Raw genomic sequence first — 18,403 nt, 5'->3', positions numbered from 1 at the left:
AGGAAAGGAGAGAAAAGAAAACTATGGTGGCAGTCATGGAAGCTTGGAGCAGGAAGGGAACCAAATAAATAAATAAATATATAACATTGACCTCCAGGTTAGAAAGTGCATCATCTTTCCAAAGGGGAAAAAAAAAAAACAAAACAGGTAAAATAACTTAAAAGGCAAAATTAAAAAAGAATGAGATCAACTATAATCCTTTTGTACACTGCCATGCCAACTGTACACACCTTTCCAGTTTTTCTGTTGATTTGCTTTGTCTGTGCATTTGTGTGTGTGTGGAGAAGGCAACAGCACCCCACTCCAGTACTTTGGCCTGGAAAATCCCATGGACGGAGGAGCCTGGTGGGCCGCAGTCCATGGGGTCGCTAAGAGTCGGACAAGACTCAGTGACTTCGCTTTCACTTTTCACTTTCCTGCATTGGAGAAGGAAATGGCAACCCACTCCAGTGTTCTTTGCTGGAGAATCCCAGGGACGGGGGAGCCTCGTGGGCTGCTGTCTATGGGGTCGCACAGAGTCGGACACGACTGAAGCAACTTAGCAGCAGCAGCAGTAGTGATGTCTTAACTTAGAAACAGTTAAGTAAAAACCAAAAAGGAAGACCAGTTCACTTGGGAGTTTTACTAAAGGTGGAAAAGGGGCAGGTGGCTCAGTGTTTGGCCTTGCAGCCTCTTCCATGGCACCTCTCATATGAAGGATGGGGGGAAGGGGGGAGGGAGAAATAGAGGGAACCAAACCCAGGCAGATTTTTGGAGAAGCAGCAGGTAAAAGAGGCAAGTTCAAGTATTTCTCCCAGCACAGCCGGAGTCCCCACAGAAGGCCTCAGAAAGTCAGAAGACGTGACAGGGACTTAAAATGGTACTAGTCCTAACCCACCCCAACACGCATCCCCCCTGCGTGACCCGTCGCGGCATTCAGCAGAACTCTTGATGAAGCGAACAGCTCCATGGCAGGATCCTGACCTACTCCCACCCCACCACGGCTGCCCACCCCTGGGATTTTGCAGAGTCCAGCGATGCTGGACATCGGTCAGAAGGTGAGCTTCTATGGGAGGAGTGGAGGCCTAGGATGCCTGGAGTGGAGTGGAGTGGAATCTCTTCCTCCCTTTTGGGAAGCAGCCTCCAGGGGCCTGGGGTCTGGAATAAGTTGTAAATGTTGTTTCTGTATCAAGCACTGTACTGCTTGAAAATAAGTGCCACTGGTACTCGGGAAGCTGGAGACACTTCCCCTCCCTTGAGCATTTGACAGGGAGGGAAGAACCTGCCGGACAAGCTATTTGCTGGGCCCTGGCGACAGGCTGTGAAGACTGATCTCAGCAGTTTCCTGGGGCAGGAGGACATCTTGCATCCATGGCTGGTTCTAGATTTCTTCGAAGGATGGCCGATCTGATGGCCTCAAGGCCAAGCACCATCTAATGATATGTTGACACTCTGAAGAGACCTGCTACCTGAAGAAAACTTGGCCCCTGAGGATCTCCTCATTGTGCTCAAAGGGAATATCTCCACAGACCACGTCATACAGCAGGATCCCCAGAGACCAGAGGCTGCCGACCTGCCATGGTAGTGGATCCACTCTGGAGAATACACTCGGGTCCCAACAAGTCTGTGTAGACGGTGTCCTTGAGCAGCGCCCCTGACCCGAAATCGATGAGCTTGAGCTCGCCACGATTGAGGTCGGTAAGGACGTTCTGGCCCTTGGTGTCGCGGTGAAGCACCCTGCAGTCATGGCTGGGCCCCACCGCCTCCAGCACCTGCCAGAAGAAGCTGCAGGCCAGCTCCTCCTGCAAGCACCCCCCCCCCCGCCCCGCCTCCCCCTGCAAGCCCCCCCCCCCCACCCCGCCTCCCCCTTTTCTGTGATAAAGTCAAAGAGGTCTTGCAACGGTTCCGGCCTCTCCAGGATTAGGACGAAACTGTCGGGCCTCTCAAACCAATCTAGGAGTCTAATGGATGCCGGAGAAGCCCAAGCTCACCTTCTTCAGCAGAACCACTTTCATGGGCACTAGGGTGCCATTAGGCAGCTCTCCCCAGTGGGAAATCCGGTCCTTCTCCACGTGCTTGATGGCCACCGGCAAGCTGTTGGCGACACGGATGCCTGAGTATACCAAGCCGAAGCCTCCGCTGCCCCGGAGCGGGCCCCCCTGGTACTGCGACTCCAGGGGCTCCTTCTTGCCTGGAGCCAGCTTGGTGGTGTGCAGGTCATTGCAGGGCGCGGTGCGCAGGTGGGCAAGCGAGTTGATTTTGGACAAGAGCACCCAGCTTCCAGGATGTCGGCATAGAGACTGTCTGGAGGAACTGCAGTAGGGGCTAGGGTTGTGCCCGTGGCTGTGCCCAAGGCTGGGGCTGAGGCTGCGGCTGGCGCAGAAGGTCGAGGGCCAGTCGGAGGACGGCGTTGCCGGGGCTGGAGGATGACGGAGACGCCTGCAGGGTCAGGCAGCGCCGGGGCGGTGGGCAGCTCGAGGGGCTTGTGTGGCAGCGCTGCCGCACAGGGAGTGCGTAGCTGCTGCTGCCGCCGGTCCAGCCACCGCCGCCGCCGCTGCCGCCAAGTGCTCTCCGGCCTCCTCCGCCACCGTTTGATAGAATTTATAAAATGTTTTATAGAATTGACCAGAAAAGCCTTCTGGGCTTAGAGTTTTCTTTCTCGTAAGGTTTTAAATTGATGATTTCAATATCTTTCATAGGGGCATAGAGCTACTCAGATTTTCCATTTCTACCTTGGTCAGTTTTAGTAATTTATCTTTCATTAAGTTGTGGGTAATATCCCCATATTATCCTTTTAGAGCCTGTAGGATACGATGTGGTACCTCCATTTCATTCATATTATTGTTAATCCTTGCTTCTCATCTTTTTTCTTGATCATCAAAGCTAGAGTTTCATCAAATTTACTGATTTTTCTTAAAGACATCTTTTCGTTTTATTATTTTATGCTTTATTTTTCTTTTACTTGAATTCTGATAGCTCTTATCTTTTAAAATTCCCATTTTCTTCTTCCTTTTATTTTAATTTGCTGTTCTTTTTCTAAATTTTTAAGGTGAAAGCTTAGATTTTGGAACTTTTTTCAAATACAAGTATTTAAAACTATAAATTCCCTTTTAAGGACTATACTCCACATGGTTTTAATCTATTATAATTTTATTTTCATTCAGGTTAAATATATTTTCTAATTTTTCCTGTGAACTTCTGCTTTGTATGTAGGTTGCACAGAAGTCTTGTCCAGTTTTCCAAGTACTTGATGATTTTCCAAATATCTGTTTTTTTATTGCTAATTTAATTCTGATTTCAGTCCTTTTAAATTTATTAGCAATTCTTTTATTGTCCAACATGTAGTCTATTTTGGTGATTATTCTCTAAATATTTGAAGATACAAACATTCTCCTAATTTGGGTAGAGTGTCTGTAAATGTCAGTGAAATTAAGTTGGTAGATGTTCATATCCTCTATGTCTTGATTTTGTGTCTACTTGTTCTATCAAGTATTGAATAGGAACGTTACAATCTCCAACTTTAATTTTGTCTTTTAAACTTTGTATTTTATATTGGAGTATAGCAGATGAACAATGTTACAATACTTTCAGATGGACAGCAAAGAGACTCATACAATGTTGTTCTGTGCATTTTGAAAGCCTGTTACTGCATATATATGTATCTAGGATTTGTATTTGGTTTGTCTTGTTCTTCTGTATCTTTGGGAAACACATTCCTTGTCTGAAGTCTATTTTGTGTAATAATAATATTATAACATAGACATTCATCTTTATTTATGGGTCTCTAGTTGTATTCCCTCTTTTTCTCCTAATGGTGGTCATTTATACTTCTCTTTTTTCCCCTTGGTTAGTCTAACTAGAGGTTTATCAATTTTATTTTATCTTTTTCCCCAAATAATCAGCTTTTGGTTTTGTTGACTTTTTCTATTGTATTTTTCTCTGTGTGTGTTTCATTATTGTCACTCATTTTTTTCAGGTGGAAGCTTAGATTACTAATTTGAGACCTTTATTCTAGTGTAAGCCTTTAACACAGTGGTTCTTAAATGGGGGTGGTTTTCCCACCTCTAGAGGGGACATGTGGCAAGGTCTGGATACATTTTAATTTTCTCTAGTCAGTGGGAATATATCAGTGAGTAAAATAGACAGAAAATTTCCTTATGGAATTCTCATTATAATTGGAGACATAAGCAATGAAGAAGATTAAAATATATAATGTAATGTCAGGTGGTGATGAAAATCAAAGCAGGATAAAGAAATAGAAAATGATGAATATGGGCCAGTTGAGACTGGGTAGTCAAAGAAGGCTCTTCTCGCAGAGTGATATTTCAGGAGAGACCTGAATAAAATGAGGGAGGGAACCATATGAGTATCTGTGGAAATAACTTTCCATGCAGAGGAACAGCAACTGCAAAGTCCCTTAGTTGGGAGTGTGGTAACATGGAGCTTAGGGGGTGGGGTGAAAGGATAGCAAGGTGACTTATGTTGAAACCCAATGACCAAGAAGAAACGGGTAGAAGACACTGAAAAGTGTCGTGGATCAGACTGTGTTTTGCAAGCCAAGGAATGATTTTGGATTTTAATCGAAGCATCCGGGGAATGAACATTTTGAGCAGTAGACACCATGAGGATCCTAGGGGTGGTTGGTTTGAGAACAGATTGAAGGGAACAAACATGCAAGTGTGGGAAATCAGCTGAAAACAAGTGAAATTATCCAGGTGAGAAGTGTTGGTGGTTTGGGCTAGAGGGATAAAAGTGGAGATGGCTGCAATTCCAGACATGTTTTGAAAGTGAATTTTAAGATTCTCTAGTGGATTGATTATGATATATTAGAGAAAGCAAGAAGCAGAGGATGACTTCAGTGTTTTTTCCTGAGGACCTGGTGGATGGAACATGGATGGAAGGGCCATTTGCTAAAATCAAAAGTTTGGTTTTGTATTTAAGCTTGCAAAGTCTATTGTTCATTCCAGTGGAGCTCTGAAGAAGCAGTTAATTATAACAAGTTAAGAAGTCAAGGAAAAATTCAGGACTGGAGATGTAAATTTGGGAGTTTCTATATAATAGAATCTATTACTGTAATTTCATACATTAACACAGTAAAACCATTTATTTCTCATAATGGCCATCAAAAGCATAAAAAAATCTATCATCATATCATGATGAAATAATAAACTAGGGATAGAAGTAAATATCAAAAAATTACAGCAGACATACAAAGTATTGGTTAAACATAAGCACTACCTTTAAAGTTAGGAAATATAAAAATGTTTACTATTTTTTTAAACTGTGTTTTAGCCAATTAGCAAGAGAGAAAAGGGAGGAAATAAAGTTGGAAAAAACAAAAGCGCCTTTACTTGAAAATGATATGATTAACTACTTTAAATAATTCAAGAGGCTCTATTAACAATTAAGTAATCAATTAACAATACATTAATATTGATATAAGATTTCAACAGATTGGTCAGATACAAGATTAATATTCAAAAGCTTTTCTATACACTAGCAATAACCAAGTACAATGCACTTTGTTTAAAATAACAAAAACAATCTATAAAATACAACAGCTGGGAGTATATAAGTCTAAGAATAATGACAAAATTTCTTGGAAAATCTAACATTTAATAAATTTAGATTTGAATATAAGTGGAGGATGACTTAATGTTCATGGCTGGGAAGATCTATTTTAAAGATGTTCCTTCTCCCCCAAATTATCTAAAAATTTAATATAATCAAATTTGCAATGAGATTATTATGGAAATCGGCTAGCAGATTCTAAAATTCAAATAGAAGATAAATGGTTGTGGACAGCCATGCAATTTTGAAAAAGATGATCAAAAGAATGAACTTTAACCATCTGATGTCAAATTTATGAAGCTCTAATCATTAAAGAAGTCAGATTTTCCTTAAGAATATACAAATAGATGGAAGAGACTAAAATTTCTAGAAACAGATCTTTGTATATCTTAGAGGTATAAGATGCACTAATGTTTGAAATCAGTGGAGATAGAAAGAGGTGGTGAAGAAATTGGGAGTACTGGTTCTACATGTTAAATAGCTAACTTATGAAACTCACAAAATGAATATAAGATATATTAAAATCCCAGACACATATGCACACACATGAATAAAATTGTTAGCATGTAAAAAAGAATGCTAGAATTTAGATCAATAACTATAAAAATATAGAAAAAGATGGGTAAATTTGAAATTAATACAAGTTTAAAAATGTATAGACTTAGAAAATGTCTCAAGTGAAATGTGACACTGGGAGAAAATATTTGCATCAAATATGATGAAGATAATTCTCCAAAATGCATGAGAATGCTTATAAATCAATAAGGAAATTCAAGCAATCTAATAGAATGAAAACAATAAAAAGTATTTAAATAGTTTAAAGATAGTCAACCAATTTGGAGGGCGAAGAGAATATTTTACTCCTGTTACTGAACTTTCAGAATCTATCATAGGGAGGCTTTAGGAATTAGCACAAGGCGGTATAACCAACCATGTTTCCTGAGACCTTGTTTGCAGATAGGAAAAACGTAAATAGATGAATAATGAACACCTTAGGAAAACTGTTAAGTTAGCCATCACCTGGAATGTTACAACACATTTTAAAATGTCAATACAAGTTTTTTATATTATCCTATGTAACTGGTATAATAAACAAGCGTGCTCTGTGACATAATCAAAAGGCAGCTTATTTTCTGTGAGCTATATCTCTTTAAACTTTGCTCAGCCAGGGGTATTTTTTCTCTGCCCCTGGATGATCGTGACAGGAGGCCCCAGGCCGTCTGGGTCCTCTCAGGTGAAGGGGAGTCGGGGGGACTCACTCTAGAATAGCAACCATTGGAGAAGAAAGTCTATACATCTTTTCTTTCTCTTCTCTCAAGACTCTTTCATATTACTCTCCCAATGATGAAATCAGGAACTGAGATACACATTTTCCTTTATGCCCATTGCATGTCCTTTGTGCAGAGTGGGGGTTGGTCTCCGACTCAGCAGTTTCTTCGGGTGTATATCAAGTTGGCATCGCAAGAGACATTAAACCCATAAGAACCTCACTTTGACAATCTGTTGCTTTTTTTTTTTTTTTTTAAAGTTGAGGATTGTTTCTCTTTTTTTTTTCTTCTGTTTAAGCCAGAATCACTATTGTACATGCCCAGCTTGCATGCTGCCTACCCCGCGAGTCTCTTCCACTTTCCCTCCCCATCAGGATGAATCTTGTCTTTTCTCTTGCATTTGATACAGCAATATTACTGCATTTGGTATCGGGTATTAATTAGTTCTGTATGTCTTTCTCCACACCAAACTATAAGCCTCTGGAGGGCAGAGACGGAATCTGGTTTAGTTATGATCTCCCAGACGTATTTCATAGCGTAGGCACGCAATAAATAGAATTTTAAGGCTCCTTTGACCCTCAGCCTTGGCTCAAGGAAGGGCCCAGGAAATCAGGTTTCCACAGAGTGAGTGTAAACTGAGATTGAACTTTTTAACACTCTATAGTCAGGAAATGGAACACTTCATATTAGCAGATACATTTAATAAATGGCAAATAACATCAAAGACAACATATTACATGTGCAATGTAGCATGTGTGAAGCTGAAAATGATTTTCCTGAGTGCTGGGCTCTAATCAAGTTCTCCAGTGTTGCATTAACATGGGTCCTTAAGCTTCATAGATCCTCTTGATATTTCTTAGACATTTAAGAAATGGAATAGACTCAGCCATATCCTAGCTTCGAATGCACGCAACTAATTCCCCCCTGAAACCCAAGAACATCTTCCAAAGCATGATACGGATGCCTGGATTCACACCGACAAGAGAAACAAGAGCTCTGTGGAGGCGAACAAGACCCGAGTTTCCCATTCAACACCAGTGTCCCAATTTCCAAGTGCACACCCTCCTCCTAACTCATCTCTGAAAAATAGACCTGTCAAGTCCTTGGCATTTTGTTCCCTGTTTGTCCAATGGTGGTTTTACTATTTTTTATCTGTGGAACTGCAAGACACATTTTTTTGTCTTCAAAGTTATTTGGATATTTCTTTCTTTGCTAATGTTGGCAAAACATGAATGCTCAAGGGAGGTGCATGGGGAAGTTTGTATGGACGATGTGTTTCTTTCGAAGCTCATGGAAAAAGAATGCATTTACTGGGTTCCTTTGACCAGCCTCAGGCTCTCTGAGATTAGTTTTAGATGTATAGACTATGGCCAGGCATTGCCCATGTGGTTCTGGGCTCTGCACTTGCAGGAAAATGTCCTTTCCCCAAGTCCCAAAAGGATTAGATGAAGAAAAGAACTTTAGACAAATATGATCCACAGCAAGTTTTCTCACTGTAGGAGGTAGGGAAGCTGTGCAAAGTGGTTCTCTGTGGTCTGTGGCCAAACCTCTGGACCTTGCAGATGGTACACAGGTGTGGCCAGGTGTGTGCCTGAAAGTCTGAAAACTAAACTCTGCAATCAAAAAAACTAGTCTGGGGATTCATCTTCCAGTATCAACTCTGAGGTGGGTTAATCTATACTAGATATTCTCAAGGTTGGGCATCCTTGGGCGTTAATGGAACAAGTTCCCTCCTTGGGATCCCAAGGCCTGGATTTCACCTTTGGGGTGATATTCCCTTGCTTCTGACTTTCAACTAACCAACCTGTTTCCTGGACTGAAAATAATAATTTCCAACTCATTAGTGATTTTGCAAGCAGAAAAGATGCTGTGTATGGATGCACTTTGAAAAAATATCAAAACACTCAAAAAGCACATTTTAATTAGGCTTGTCACTACTGACACAGTAATAATATCCACACTCAGTTGGTTTGCACACTGCTAACTTTTCACAATGCTTCCACAAGCTGTACCCCATCTTTTTCTTTGAATGTCATTGACATGCTCTCTGCCCAAAACAGTAGAGAGAAAGGAGAAAAAGGATGGAACAAATGACAGGGAAGTTACGGTCAAAAAGAGCACCTGTATTATTGGGGAGATGGAGCTAGCTATGTGTGACTATTTACAACATGCTCATTTTATTTAACTAATAGAGTTTACGTGAATCAGGAATGAATGTGCCTCTGCTCTTTGGGTGAACAGATGGAGGTCAATTCAACCATTCCATTCTTGAAACTTCCCTGTGGTCCAGTGGTTAGGACTTGGTGCTTTCACTGCTGAGGGTCCGGGTTCAATCCTTAGTCAGGGAACTAGGATCCCACAAGCTGCCTGATGTGGCAAAAAAATTCCATTCTTAGATCAGAAGCTTCTCTATTTCTATTTAAAACCTGTGATTGCCAACTCTAGAAGGCCTCCCAATGCTAGACTCCTCTGCTATATCTCTCAGATTAACTTGCTTTCTTGTTCTTAGAGATGTATTTCAAAACATGCCTGCTCCCTTCAAATGTTTGACTTATTTGACTTACCTCCTTCAGCAGATGGCACCTCCTCCTGAGAAGGTAGAAAATATCACACTGGGGCAATGCATCCTGAGACTAAGTCCCTAGTCACCTACCCCTGCACAGATCCTCCCCCTCCTTCATCCTCCCACCTCTACTGTTGGGTGGAGAATGCTCTTCCTTCTGTCTGAAGTAGATTCTCTATCCCCTCACCACCAAAACTTTGGGTCCCATCCCAACTATCAATACATTTACAGGAACCAATGCTATTTATTAATTATCCCTTCCCTTTCTTATCTCTGCAACTACTCTTTCCCCCCACTGGGACCTTCTAATTGGGGTGAACATACTCAAAATTCCTAAATTAAAACAACCAAGCAAGCAAATACAATGCGCCTCTCTGGATTCCACATCTCCCATCAGCTCCTAACATATTGCTAGTGTCTCAGCCACAGACAAACTGGAGGAAAGAATGGCCTCTGGTTTTGCAAAGAAGTAGAGACCGTCTATGTCATTGACACTATTTTGTTCTCCTTTCCTCACCCCCTTCACCCCCCATTCACAATGAAGTTTGCTGCATTGGTTTCTGGCCACATCACTCTACCAAGAGTATCATTGTTTATCAGTGACTTCCATGTCCCTGAATTCAATGGCTGCTTTGAATTCTTCTTTTTTATTTTAAATTGATTGATTTGTAATTGAAGGGTAATTGCTTTATAGAGTTGTGTTGGTTTCTGCCAAACATAGGTACCCATATGTCCCCTCCCTCCCACGTCCCTCCCCATCCCATCTCTCTAGTTTGTTCCAGGGCCCTGGTTTGACTTCCCTGAGTCATACAGCAAATTCCCATTGGGTATCTATTTTACATATGGTAATGTATGTTTCCCTGTTATTCTCACCATACATCCCACCCCTTCCTTCCTCCCCCCACCCCATTTCCATAAGTCTGTCCTCTATGTCTGTCTTCCCTTCATCCTTAACAGCGTTGGGCACTGGGAACCACAGCCACAGCATTGAAACCACCTCTTCCTTTGGATTCTTTGATGGCATATCCACTTGGTTCTCTGTCTGTTGGTCTACAATTTCCGTTTCAGTCTCTTGGAAGGCTCATTCTTTTCTGTTCAACTGTGAGATGCCAGAGTTGTCCAAGACATTTCCTACTCCTTATTTTTCCTTTGGCAATCTCTTTTATTATTGAGCTTCCATACTCTTATCTGCAATGATTACCCCTCTTCCAAGCACTAGATTCATATTTCTGGCTAATTCCCATCTTAAATTAAATAGTCCAAATGCACTCTAAACTCAGTGTGTTCAAAAGAAGACTCGACCCTCATCTCTAGTTTCTCATTTCCATGGAAGTCACCCCTACCCCCTGCTGCTGCTGCTGCTAAGTCAATTCAGTTGCGTCTGACTCTGTGCAACCCCATAGACGGCAGCCCAACAGGCTCCCCCGTCCCTGGGATTCTCCAGGCAAGAACACTGGAGTGGGTTGCCATTTCCTTCTCCAATGCATGAAAGTGAAAAGTGAAAGTGAAGTTGCTCAGTCGTGTCTAACCCCATGGACTGCAGCCTATCAGGCTCCTCCATCCGTGGGATTTTCCAGGCAAGAGTACTGGAGTGGGGTGCCATTGCCTTCTCCCCCTACCCTCAACCAGCTATAAAAGAGAATTTGGGTTCTCCTGAACTCTCTCTGGTCTCCATATCCAAATTATTGCCAAGACTCAATGTCCTGTCTCCTAATCTATATGGAATATGGACTCTTCATGGCCAGTTCAATCAACCAACTTCAAGTTACCATCTCCTTCTATTGACTGTGCAGTAACTATCAACTAATCTGTCCTTACTCCACTATTTTCCTTGATGTATTCAGGGTAATCTTTGCAAATGGAAACCATGGTGATAGAATAACACTGTTTCCTTCTCCTCCTGACTTTAACCCATTCAGTCAGGCATTTAATATTTCATGCTCAGGGGAAAAAAAAAATAGCACTCAGAGCAGAATACAGAAGTAAAATTCTACTTGTTGAGAATCCAAAGTTTGGCCTCAGGGAGATGGAAAGGTGTTACGTGTGTAGACAATAGATTTGGAAGAATTCCTGTAGATAAAAGAAAATTTTCCTATATCCTGAGCTGAAAATAATTTTGAGATGGAGGATATGGGTGGAGATGAATAACAAGGGGCTTGAGACAAAAGGACCAGACCTTCAGGGCCCAGGAATATGGAACCGCAGGCACTCAACCTCTTCTTACACAATCCACACTCATGGCTGATGACCAAGAAGTCCTCCGGTCTCCACCCAAGCCAGGACAAAGCTGCCCCACCCTGAAGAGGAGCTATAGAAATCTCTTCCCAGCAGATGCAGCAGCATCCGCTAAGCTTCCGTCCCACTGGGGTCAGCATTGCCTGTTGACCAACAACGGGAGAGACACACTTCCAACTGAGGCTTTGCTAGGTTGTATCTGGCTCGTCTGTTGATAGCAAACCCTCTTTGAAGACCTACAGAACTCCTAAACTCTTGCAATGAATGAAGGTGAGGCTCTGGAGCCTGGATCATGGTGACACAGTGGAGATGACAGCATCGTAAAAGCCTTGACAAAAGAAACTGCTCTCACTCTTTTGCTTAACGCCACTTCAAGAATTCTCAAACTCAGCATGGCCTTTGGGGCCCAGAATGATCCAGCCCCTGCTGACACACCCCGTCTTGCCCTAATCTTTTCCTTGCCATTTCACCTCCTTATTTAATGCTATATGAGCCACCAGACTTTGTCCAGGATCCCACCCTATTAACCTCTGTCAGCTCCATGTCACCCCCAAAAGGGAGCCATCCTTCATGCCCTGTGGCTAAGTCAGATTCTCCTTCTACCCCCAACAGTACTTTCATGGACTCAAATCCTATCTTTAACTCCTTTTTCAATTTGACATTCATCCGTGTGGTGATTTGATATACGGGTATTCGTCCAACTAGACTGGGTACTCCATGAGCTATTTTTAAAGATTTTTTGGTCTCTGCTTTATATATATTCACCATCTCTGCCTTAAATCTTAATTCAGTTCAGTTCAGTTCAGTCGCTCAGTTGTGTCCGACTCTTTGTGACCCCATGAATCGGCAGCACGCCAGGCCTCCCTGTCCATCACCAACTCCTGGAGTTCACTCAGACTCACGTCCATCGAGTCGGTGATGCCATCCAGCCATCTCATCCTCTGTCGTCCCCTTCTCCTCCTGCCCCCAATCCCTCCCAGCATCAGAGTCTTTTCCAATGAGTCAACTCTTCACATGAGGTGGCCAAAGTACTGGAGTTAAAGCTTCAGCATCATTCCCTTAAATCTTAGTACCTTTGGTCAAATCAGACTTCTCCATCCATGAGTCAGTTCCTGGAGGGTTTTGTCCTATTTCATGCAGCTGGGAGGAAGATGGATGAACAATTTGTAAACTGTAAAGTGCTAACCAGATGTGCAGGACAGTGCTACCCATTTGGTGAGCAGCTCGTTCCCATCTTGACAGCCTTTGTTAGCCGCCTTCTCCAGGACCTTTCCCCCCGGCTCTCTCTTATCCGTAAAGTCTGTTGTCTGGGAATATTAGGAATTCAGTCTTCAGACTCACTTGCCACGTTCCTTTTTTTAGGCTACCATTGGTTAATGTTTTTTGCTTTGATGTTTTGTTTTACTGGTGAGCGCAACAAGCCACCATCGAGCACGCCGTGCTCCATGAGGTTTTATTGTCTTGCATTGTTTACGCCTTGGCTCTAACAGGTACTAGTAGCACTTACCACCCTGTGATTTTCCAGCAGTGAAAATAATAGAGGAATTTCATACAGGTAAAATAATTAGTGGCTTAAAAAAAAATGAATACAATTTGTCACACAGAGTATTAGCCTTTTTTTTCCCCCTCTGGTGTAAGTGTCAGTTTCTTGGGTTACCAAGACAGATTACGCAGAATTTTATCCTTTTACCTATGAAGCAGTATTTCCCAGGTGCTCCCTGACATTGGGTGGTCCAGACTCTGCAGGTTGGGGTGTCCAGACCCAGTGGATCAGAGTTACTGCCAACAACCTACGTGTTTTTAACAAATTTTGGCCCACTTAGTTTTATTTATTTATTTACTTTATTGAAGTATAGTTGATGTAAAATGTCATGTTAATTACTATTGTACAGAAAACTGATTCAGATATATATATATATACACACATATATATCTTCTTTTTCATAATCTTTTCCATTACGGTTTCTTGTAGGATATTGAATTTAGTTTCCTGTGATATACAGTAGGATCTTGTTGCTTATCCATCCTACATGTAATAGTTTGCAACTGCGAATCCCGAACTCCCAGTCCATCCCTGTTTTGCCTCTGTGTTTGCCTTCCTCAAAGAAGGCAGCACTGATACAAGCACACTTCCCCTCTTGTGTGTTTATCTCCCTCAGCCATGGCACGGGGACAGTGACTCTCTCCTGCCTCTCTTCAGGGTGAAGGCAGAATGGGGCACATGGCAGAACTCAAAGAATCCTTGGAAATTTTGCCTGATCTCGATTCAAAAAAGAAAAAACCAGCCAACCAAAAGATGGCCAATTAAAATTGAATTTCAGATAAATAGTGAGTAAGCTCTTTGGACATGCATGTCCCATGAAATATTTGGGACATACTTATACTAAAGAGTTATTTATTGCTTATCTGAAATTCAAATTTAGCTGAGTGTCCTACTTTACCTGGCAATTCAAGTCCAACCCCCTCCATTTTAAAGGTGAGACTATGAATATTGGAGTTGGGGGCTATTTCCAGGATCTCTCAAATTCACGCTGAGTCGGACTTTGAGGATTTTCAACTTTGTTTCCTCCCTCTCCGCACCTGCAGAACGCTTTCAGTGCACTTGGGGATGCTTTGCTGAAGTAGGGGGAGGAGGTGGAACCCATTGGAAAGTGGGTTTCCTATACCTGTGTTTCAACATCCCTGAGCTGGGGAGTGAGAAAGAGACATTGTATTTTATTATTGATCGAAACATACTTGATATACAATATTGTGTTAGTTTCAGGTGTACAGCAAAGTGGTTCAGTTTTAATTTTTCAGGTTATATTCCATTATAGGTTATATCCTATTATATGATGTTGTCTATACCCTGCGCTATGCAGTGAATCTTTGTTGCTTATCTATTTTATGTACAGCAGTTCATGTCTCTTACTACCATACTCTTCATTTTTTCCTCCCTGTAATTTTTTAAAATTATTATTATTATTTAATTTATTTAAATTGGAGGCTAATTACTTTATAATATCGTAGTGGTTTTTGCCATACATTGACATGAATCAGCCATGGGTGTACATGTGTTCCCCATCCTGAACCCCCCTCTCACCTCCCTCCGCATCCCATCCCTCTGGGTCATCCCAGTGCACCAGCCCTGAGCACCCTGTCTCATGCATCGAACCTGGACTGGCGATCTGTTTCACATATGGTAATATACATGTTTCAGTGCTATTCTCTCAAATCATCCCACCCTCGCCTTCTCCCACAGAGTCCGAAATGGCTAAGATTCTGTTAACTACTCTGCCCACGGCTCCCTTCCCCGACACAGAGCCCCTCCCTACAAGTGCTTCTGTTCCCATGGTGGTATCCTCATCTCACAATGCCTCATCTAGTCTCTCTACTCTGGCAGAGACACCCCTCCACTTTTTCTTCTTCTTCTTCCTTAAGAATGTGTCAACTTCATCCTCAACACTTTTGGAAATTGGAAATAGCAAAGCCTTGCCTCCCCTTTTATCCTTGAAGGGATTAGAATATTCACGCTGGGACTCAGAGAAGAGAGAAGGGGATGAGTGTGGCTTCAAGGCAGGGAGTGTGGCTTCTCCCTCTTTTAGGGAGACGGGGAGCTAGGAATAACTCACCATTCACAAACATTCCCCTCGGCTCTACCCTGTATCAACAGTGCTCAGAAAATGTGGGGCACAACACCCACCCACACAGCCCTGGGCCACCAGTGGGGTTGATGAACATCTTTTTTTTTTTTTTTTTAAACTTTACATAATTGTATTGGTTTTGCCAAATATCAAAATGAATCCACCACAGGTATACATGTGTTCCCCATCCTGCACCCTCCTCCCTCCTCCCTCCCCATACCATCCCTCTGGGTCGTCCCAGTGCAGCAGCCCCAAGCATCCAGTATCGTGCATCGAACCTGGACTGGCAACTCGTTTCATACATGATATTTTACATGTTTCAATGACATTCTCCCAAATCTTCCCACCCTCTCCCACTTCCACAGAGTCCATAAGACTGTTCTATACATCAGTGTCTCTTTTGCTGTCTTGTACACAGGGTTATTGTTACCATCTTTCTAAATTCCATATATATGCGTTAGTATACTGTATTGGTGTTTTTCTTTCTGGCTTACTTCACTCTGTATAATAGGCTCCAGTTTCATCCACCTCATTAGAACTGATTCAAATGTATTCTTTTAATGGCTGAGTAATACTCCATTGTGTATATGTACCACAGCTTTCTTATCCATTCATCTGCTGATGGACATCTTAGTTGAAGAATATTTTAGGAAGCTGAACAGGCCAGTTATGTGTCTTGTATTTATACATAAATATGTATATAAGCAAAAAATCCCAGCTCTAATTATCACCACCCTACTTCCTCATAGTAAATAAGGAACTGCTCTCATGACATAGCAAACCTGGCAGAAAGCAACAAAGGTGATAAAGCAAAGTTTGGAAGACCAGGTAGCATTTCCTTTGAAAGACTGGCCAAGAGTGACCCAGAGGCACAGTTAGGGACAGAAGATTTGTAACGTGGCAGGGTATGGGGATTTAGGGTTCTCTTTCTTGTCAAAAAGAGGAAGAAAAGAAAAAAATATATATATATAGTAAAATAACAGAAGCTAGGGTTTTCATGCCACTGCTACAATTTGCTGTGCCTTTTTGCCATGCAGCATGGTGGCTGCTTGCTGGTAGGTGATGATGAATTATTATGGCTGGAAGATGGTCAGAAAGGGGGACCATCCACAGTCCCCCCAACTCCCTATTCACATTGCATCAGTGTTCCAAGTCATGGGAATGACAGAATAAAAAGATATTAGAGGCATAAGTCTAGGAAAGGAGGAAATAAGTGGGAATGTTCCTGGCCTGGGCTTTGTGGGGCCAGTCATGCGGGGCATGACACAAAGAAGAAAGGTTCACTGATGGCCAGAGAAGGGGCTTTAGGGTTTGTGAGGCAGAGAGGGCTGTCTCTTGCCAGCCATGGGAGGGAGAGGCAAGGATCTTTATTATGATTTGTGAGAAGTCTTCTTTATTTCAACAATTGCTTTTAACTTAAAGACACTCACCTAAGACCCTGGGAGAGTTCCTTGGAGCTGAGCACTTCCCCTTGTGTGGGATCGGCTGTGGACTTTGAGGTCCTGCTGATACAGTCCTGGTACCTAAGTCCAGCCTATGTTCCATCCTCTCTACTTCCTTGCATGGGAGAGAGCAGGCATCCCAGGCTGTTTGGCCCTCACCAACATTACGCCATGTTTTGGATGAGCAGTGGAATTGATGATTTCCCTTCTAGCCAGCAATAGATGGGAGACACCAGACGCCCACTACTGTCTCTTCTCTTCCTCCAAATTCACATCTGCCTTCTCCTTGATTGAGAAAGCCTATCACCCAGCCAGTGCCTGGAATGGTTAATTCCTGAAATACTACTGAATGGAGTCTAAAGGAGAGGGTGTGCCACGGGCTGCGTGTGGGAGACATGTGCGTGCACACGTGCACTGCATACATACAGATATGCTGTGGCAGGTGTGTGTACATGCATATACATAGAGTCAGACATTCGCTCTGCCTGCATTCAAGGGGGAGAATGTTGCAGAGTATGCTTGCCATGAATTTTTGATCTGGTGCTCTATGCCATTATCACAAAATGAATATTGGTGAATCTCACTTTAACTTAGGGATCATTCCAGGATAAAAATGCCATTCATCAGAATTTTGGAGAGGAAAGTTCCCATGGCAATCCATTCGCTGGGATGGAGACGTATGGGCATGAGCAGTGGAAATTGAAAAACCGTGTTAAGTGGTTGAAGAGCCTCCAGCAGGAGATGGGGACCGGCCACTTGGGCAGTGCCATCAGTGGGAGAATAAAAGCCTCAGTGCACAGCCTCAGGGAGGGGACTCTGACAACACAGACGAGTGTCTGTGTCCTCCTTTGACCTGTGGAGGCAGGGGTGTGAGACCACAGAGGTGCCGTCATGGGATGGAGTGAGCCTGGGGGTGCCAGCAGGCCTCCTGCTCCCCTGTGAATGAGGGCAGGGTTGGAGGGCTAGGGTGAGATGGAGGGTACAGGTCCCAAGTTCCAGTGATCCCAGCAGATGAGTGCGGGGTGGGGGATGGAAGGCTGTTGCAGTAATGAGGCAGAGGAGGCAGACTGGTGTACCGATTGTCACACGAGACCACTCAACTCCCTAAAGGTAAGAACACTCCAGCTGAGAGACAAGTGGCCAAGGAAGCTGAAAGTTGTCAGGGGTGAGGTGGGGTAGTGAGCCCACAGCAGGCTGCAGATGCTCAGGCCATTTTGGTGGAGAACCTTCCACATGCCTGTGGCTGTATGACCTGCAACTGAGTCCCACTTCTGGAGGGAGACATGGAAACAAGGGAATCAGCAGACTACTTTCAGCAGGATGCTTTTTGGGCAGGTGGCCGGAACCTGAAATACAGGGAATTCCTTAACATTTATAACTAAAAGGATAGCGGCAGTGCTGCCTATAGGCCCAACTGCCTCAGGTCTGGGACAGGGTTTTCAGACCAAGCCCTGTCCATTTCTCATCTCTGGTAACAGGATGGCTGCAACTGCTCCAGCATCTCTGCCCACTCTCCAGTGTAGCCTGGGGCAGAAGGAGAGAAAGCCTCTGACCAGCATTCCCACAGACAACTTGCTTACATCTCATTGGCTCTAACTGGATCACATGTCTAATTCTAAACCAATCACTGTGGAGAGGTGAATGCAAAGTACTGGTTGCCTGAAACATGGTCTCATGATTCACCTCTGAGCTTGTATGGGACAACTTCAGGAAAAGTGCCAA

The 18,403-nt window shown here is 43.1% G+C and overlaps 1 pseudogene; it reads right to left on the bottom strand.

Moving 5' to 3' along the window:
* Window positions 1-458: 458 nt before the first annotated feature.
* LOC102394354 overlaps window positions 459-18,403 on the bottom strand; it is a 130,028-nt pseudogene continuing 112,083 nt past the window's right edge.

Source organism: Bubalus bubalis, chromosome 18 (assembly GCF_019923935.1).
Source record: "Bubalus bubalis isolate 160015118507 breed Murrah chromosome 18, NDDB_SH_1, whole genome shotgun sequence".
Classification (NCBI taxonomy): Eukaryota; Metazoa; Chordata; class Mammalia; order Artiodactyla; family Bovidae; genus Bubalus; species Bubalus bubalis.
The sequence above is the reverse complement of the archived record's forward strand: the minus strand, read 5'-3'. Positions and strand labels throughout refer to the sequence as shown.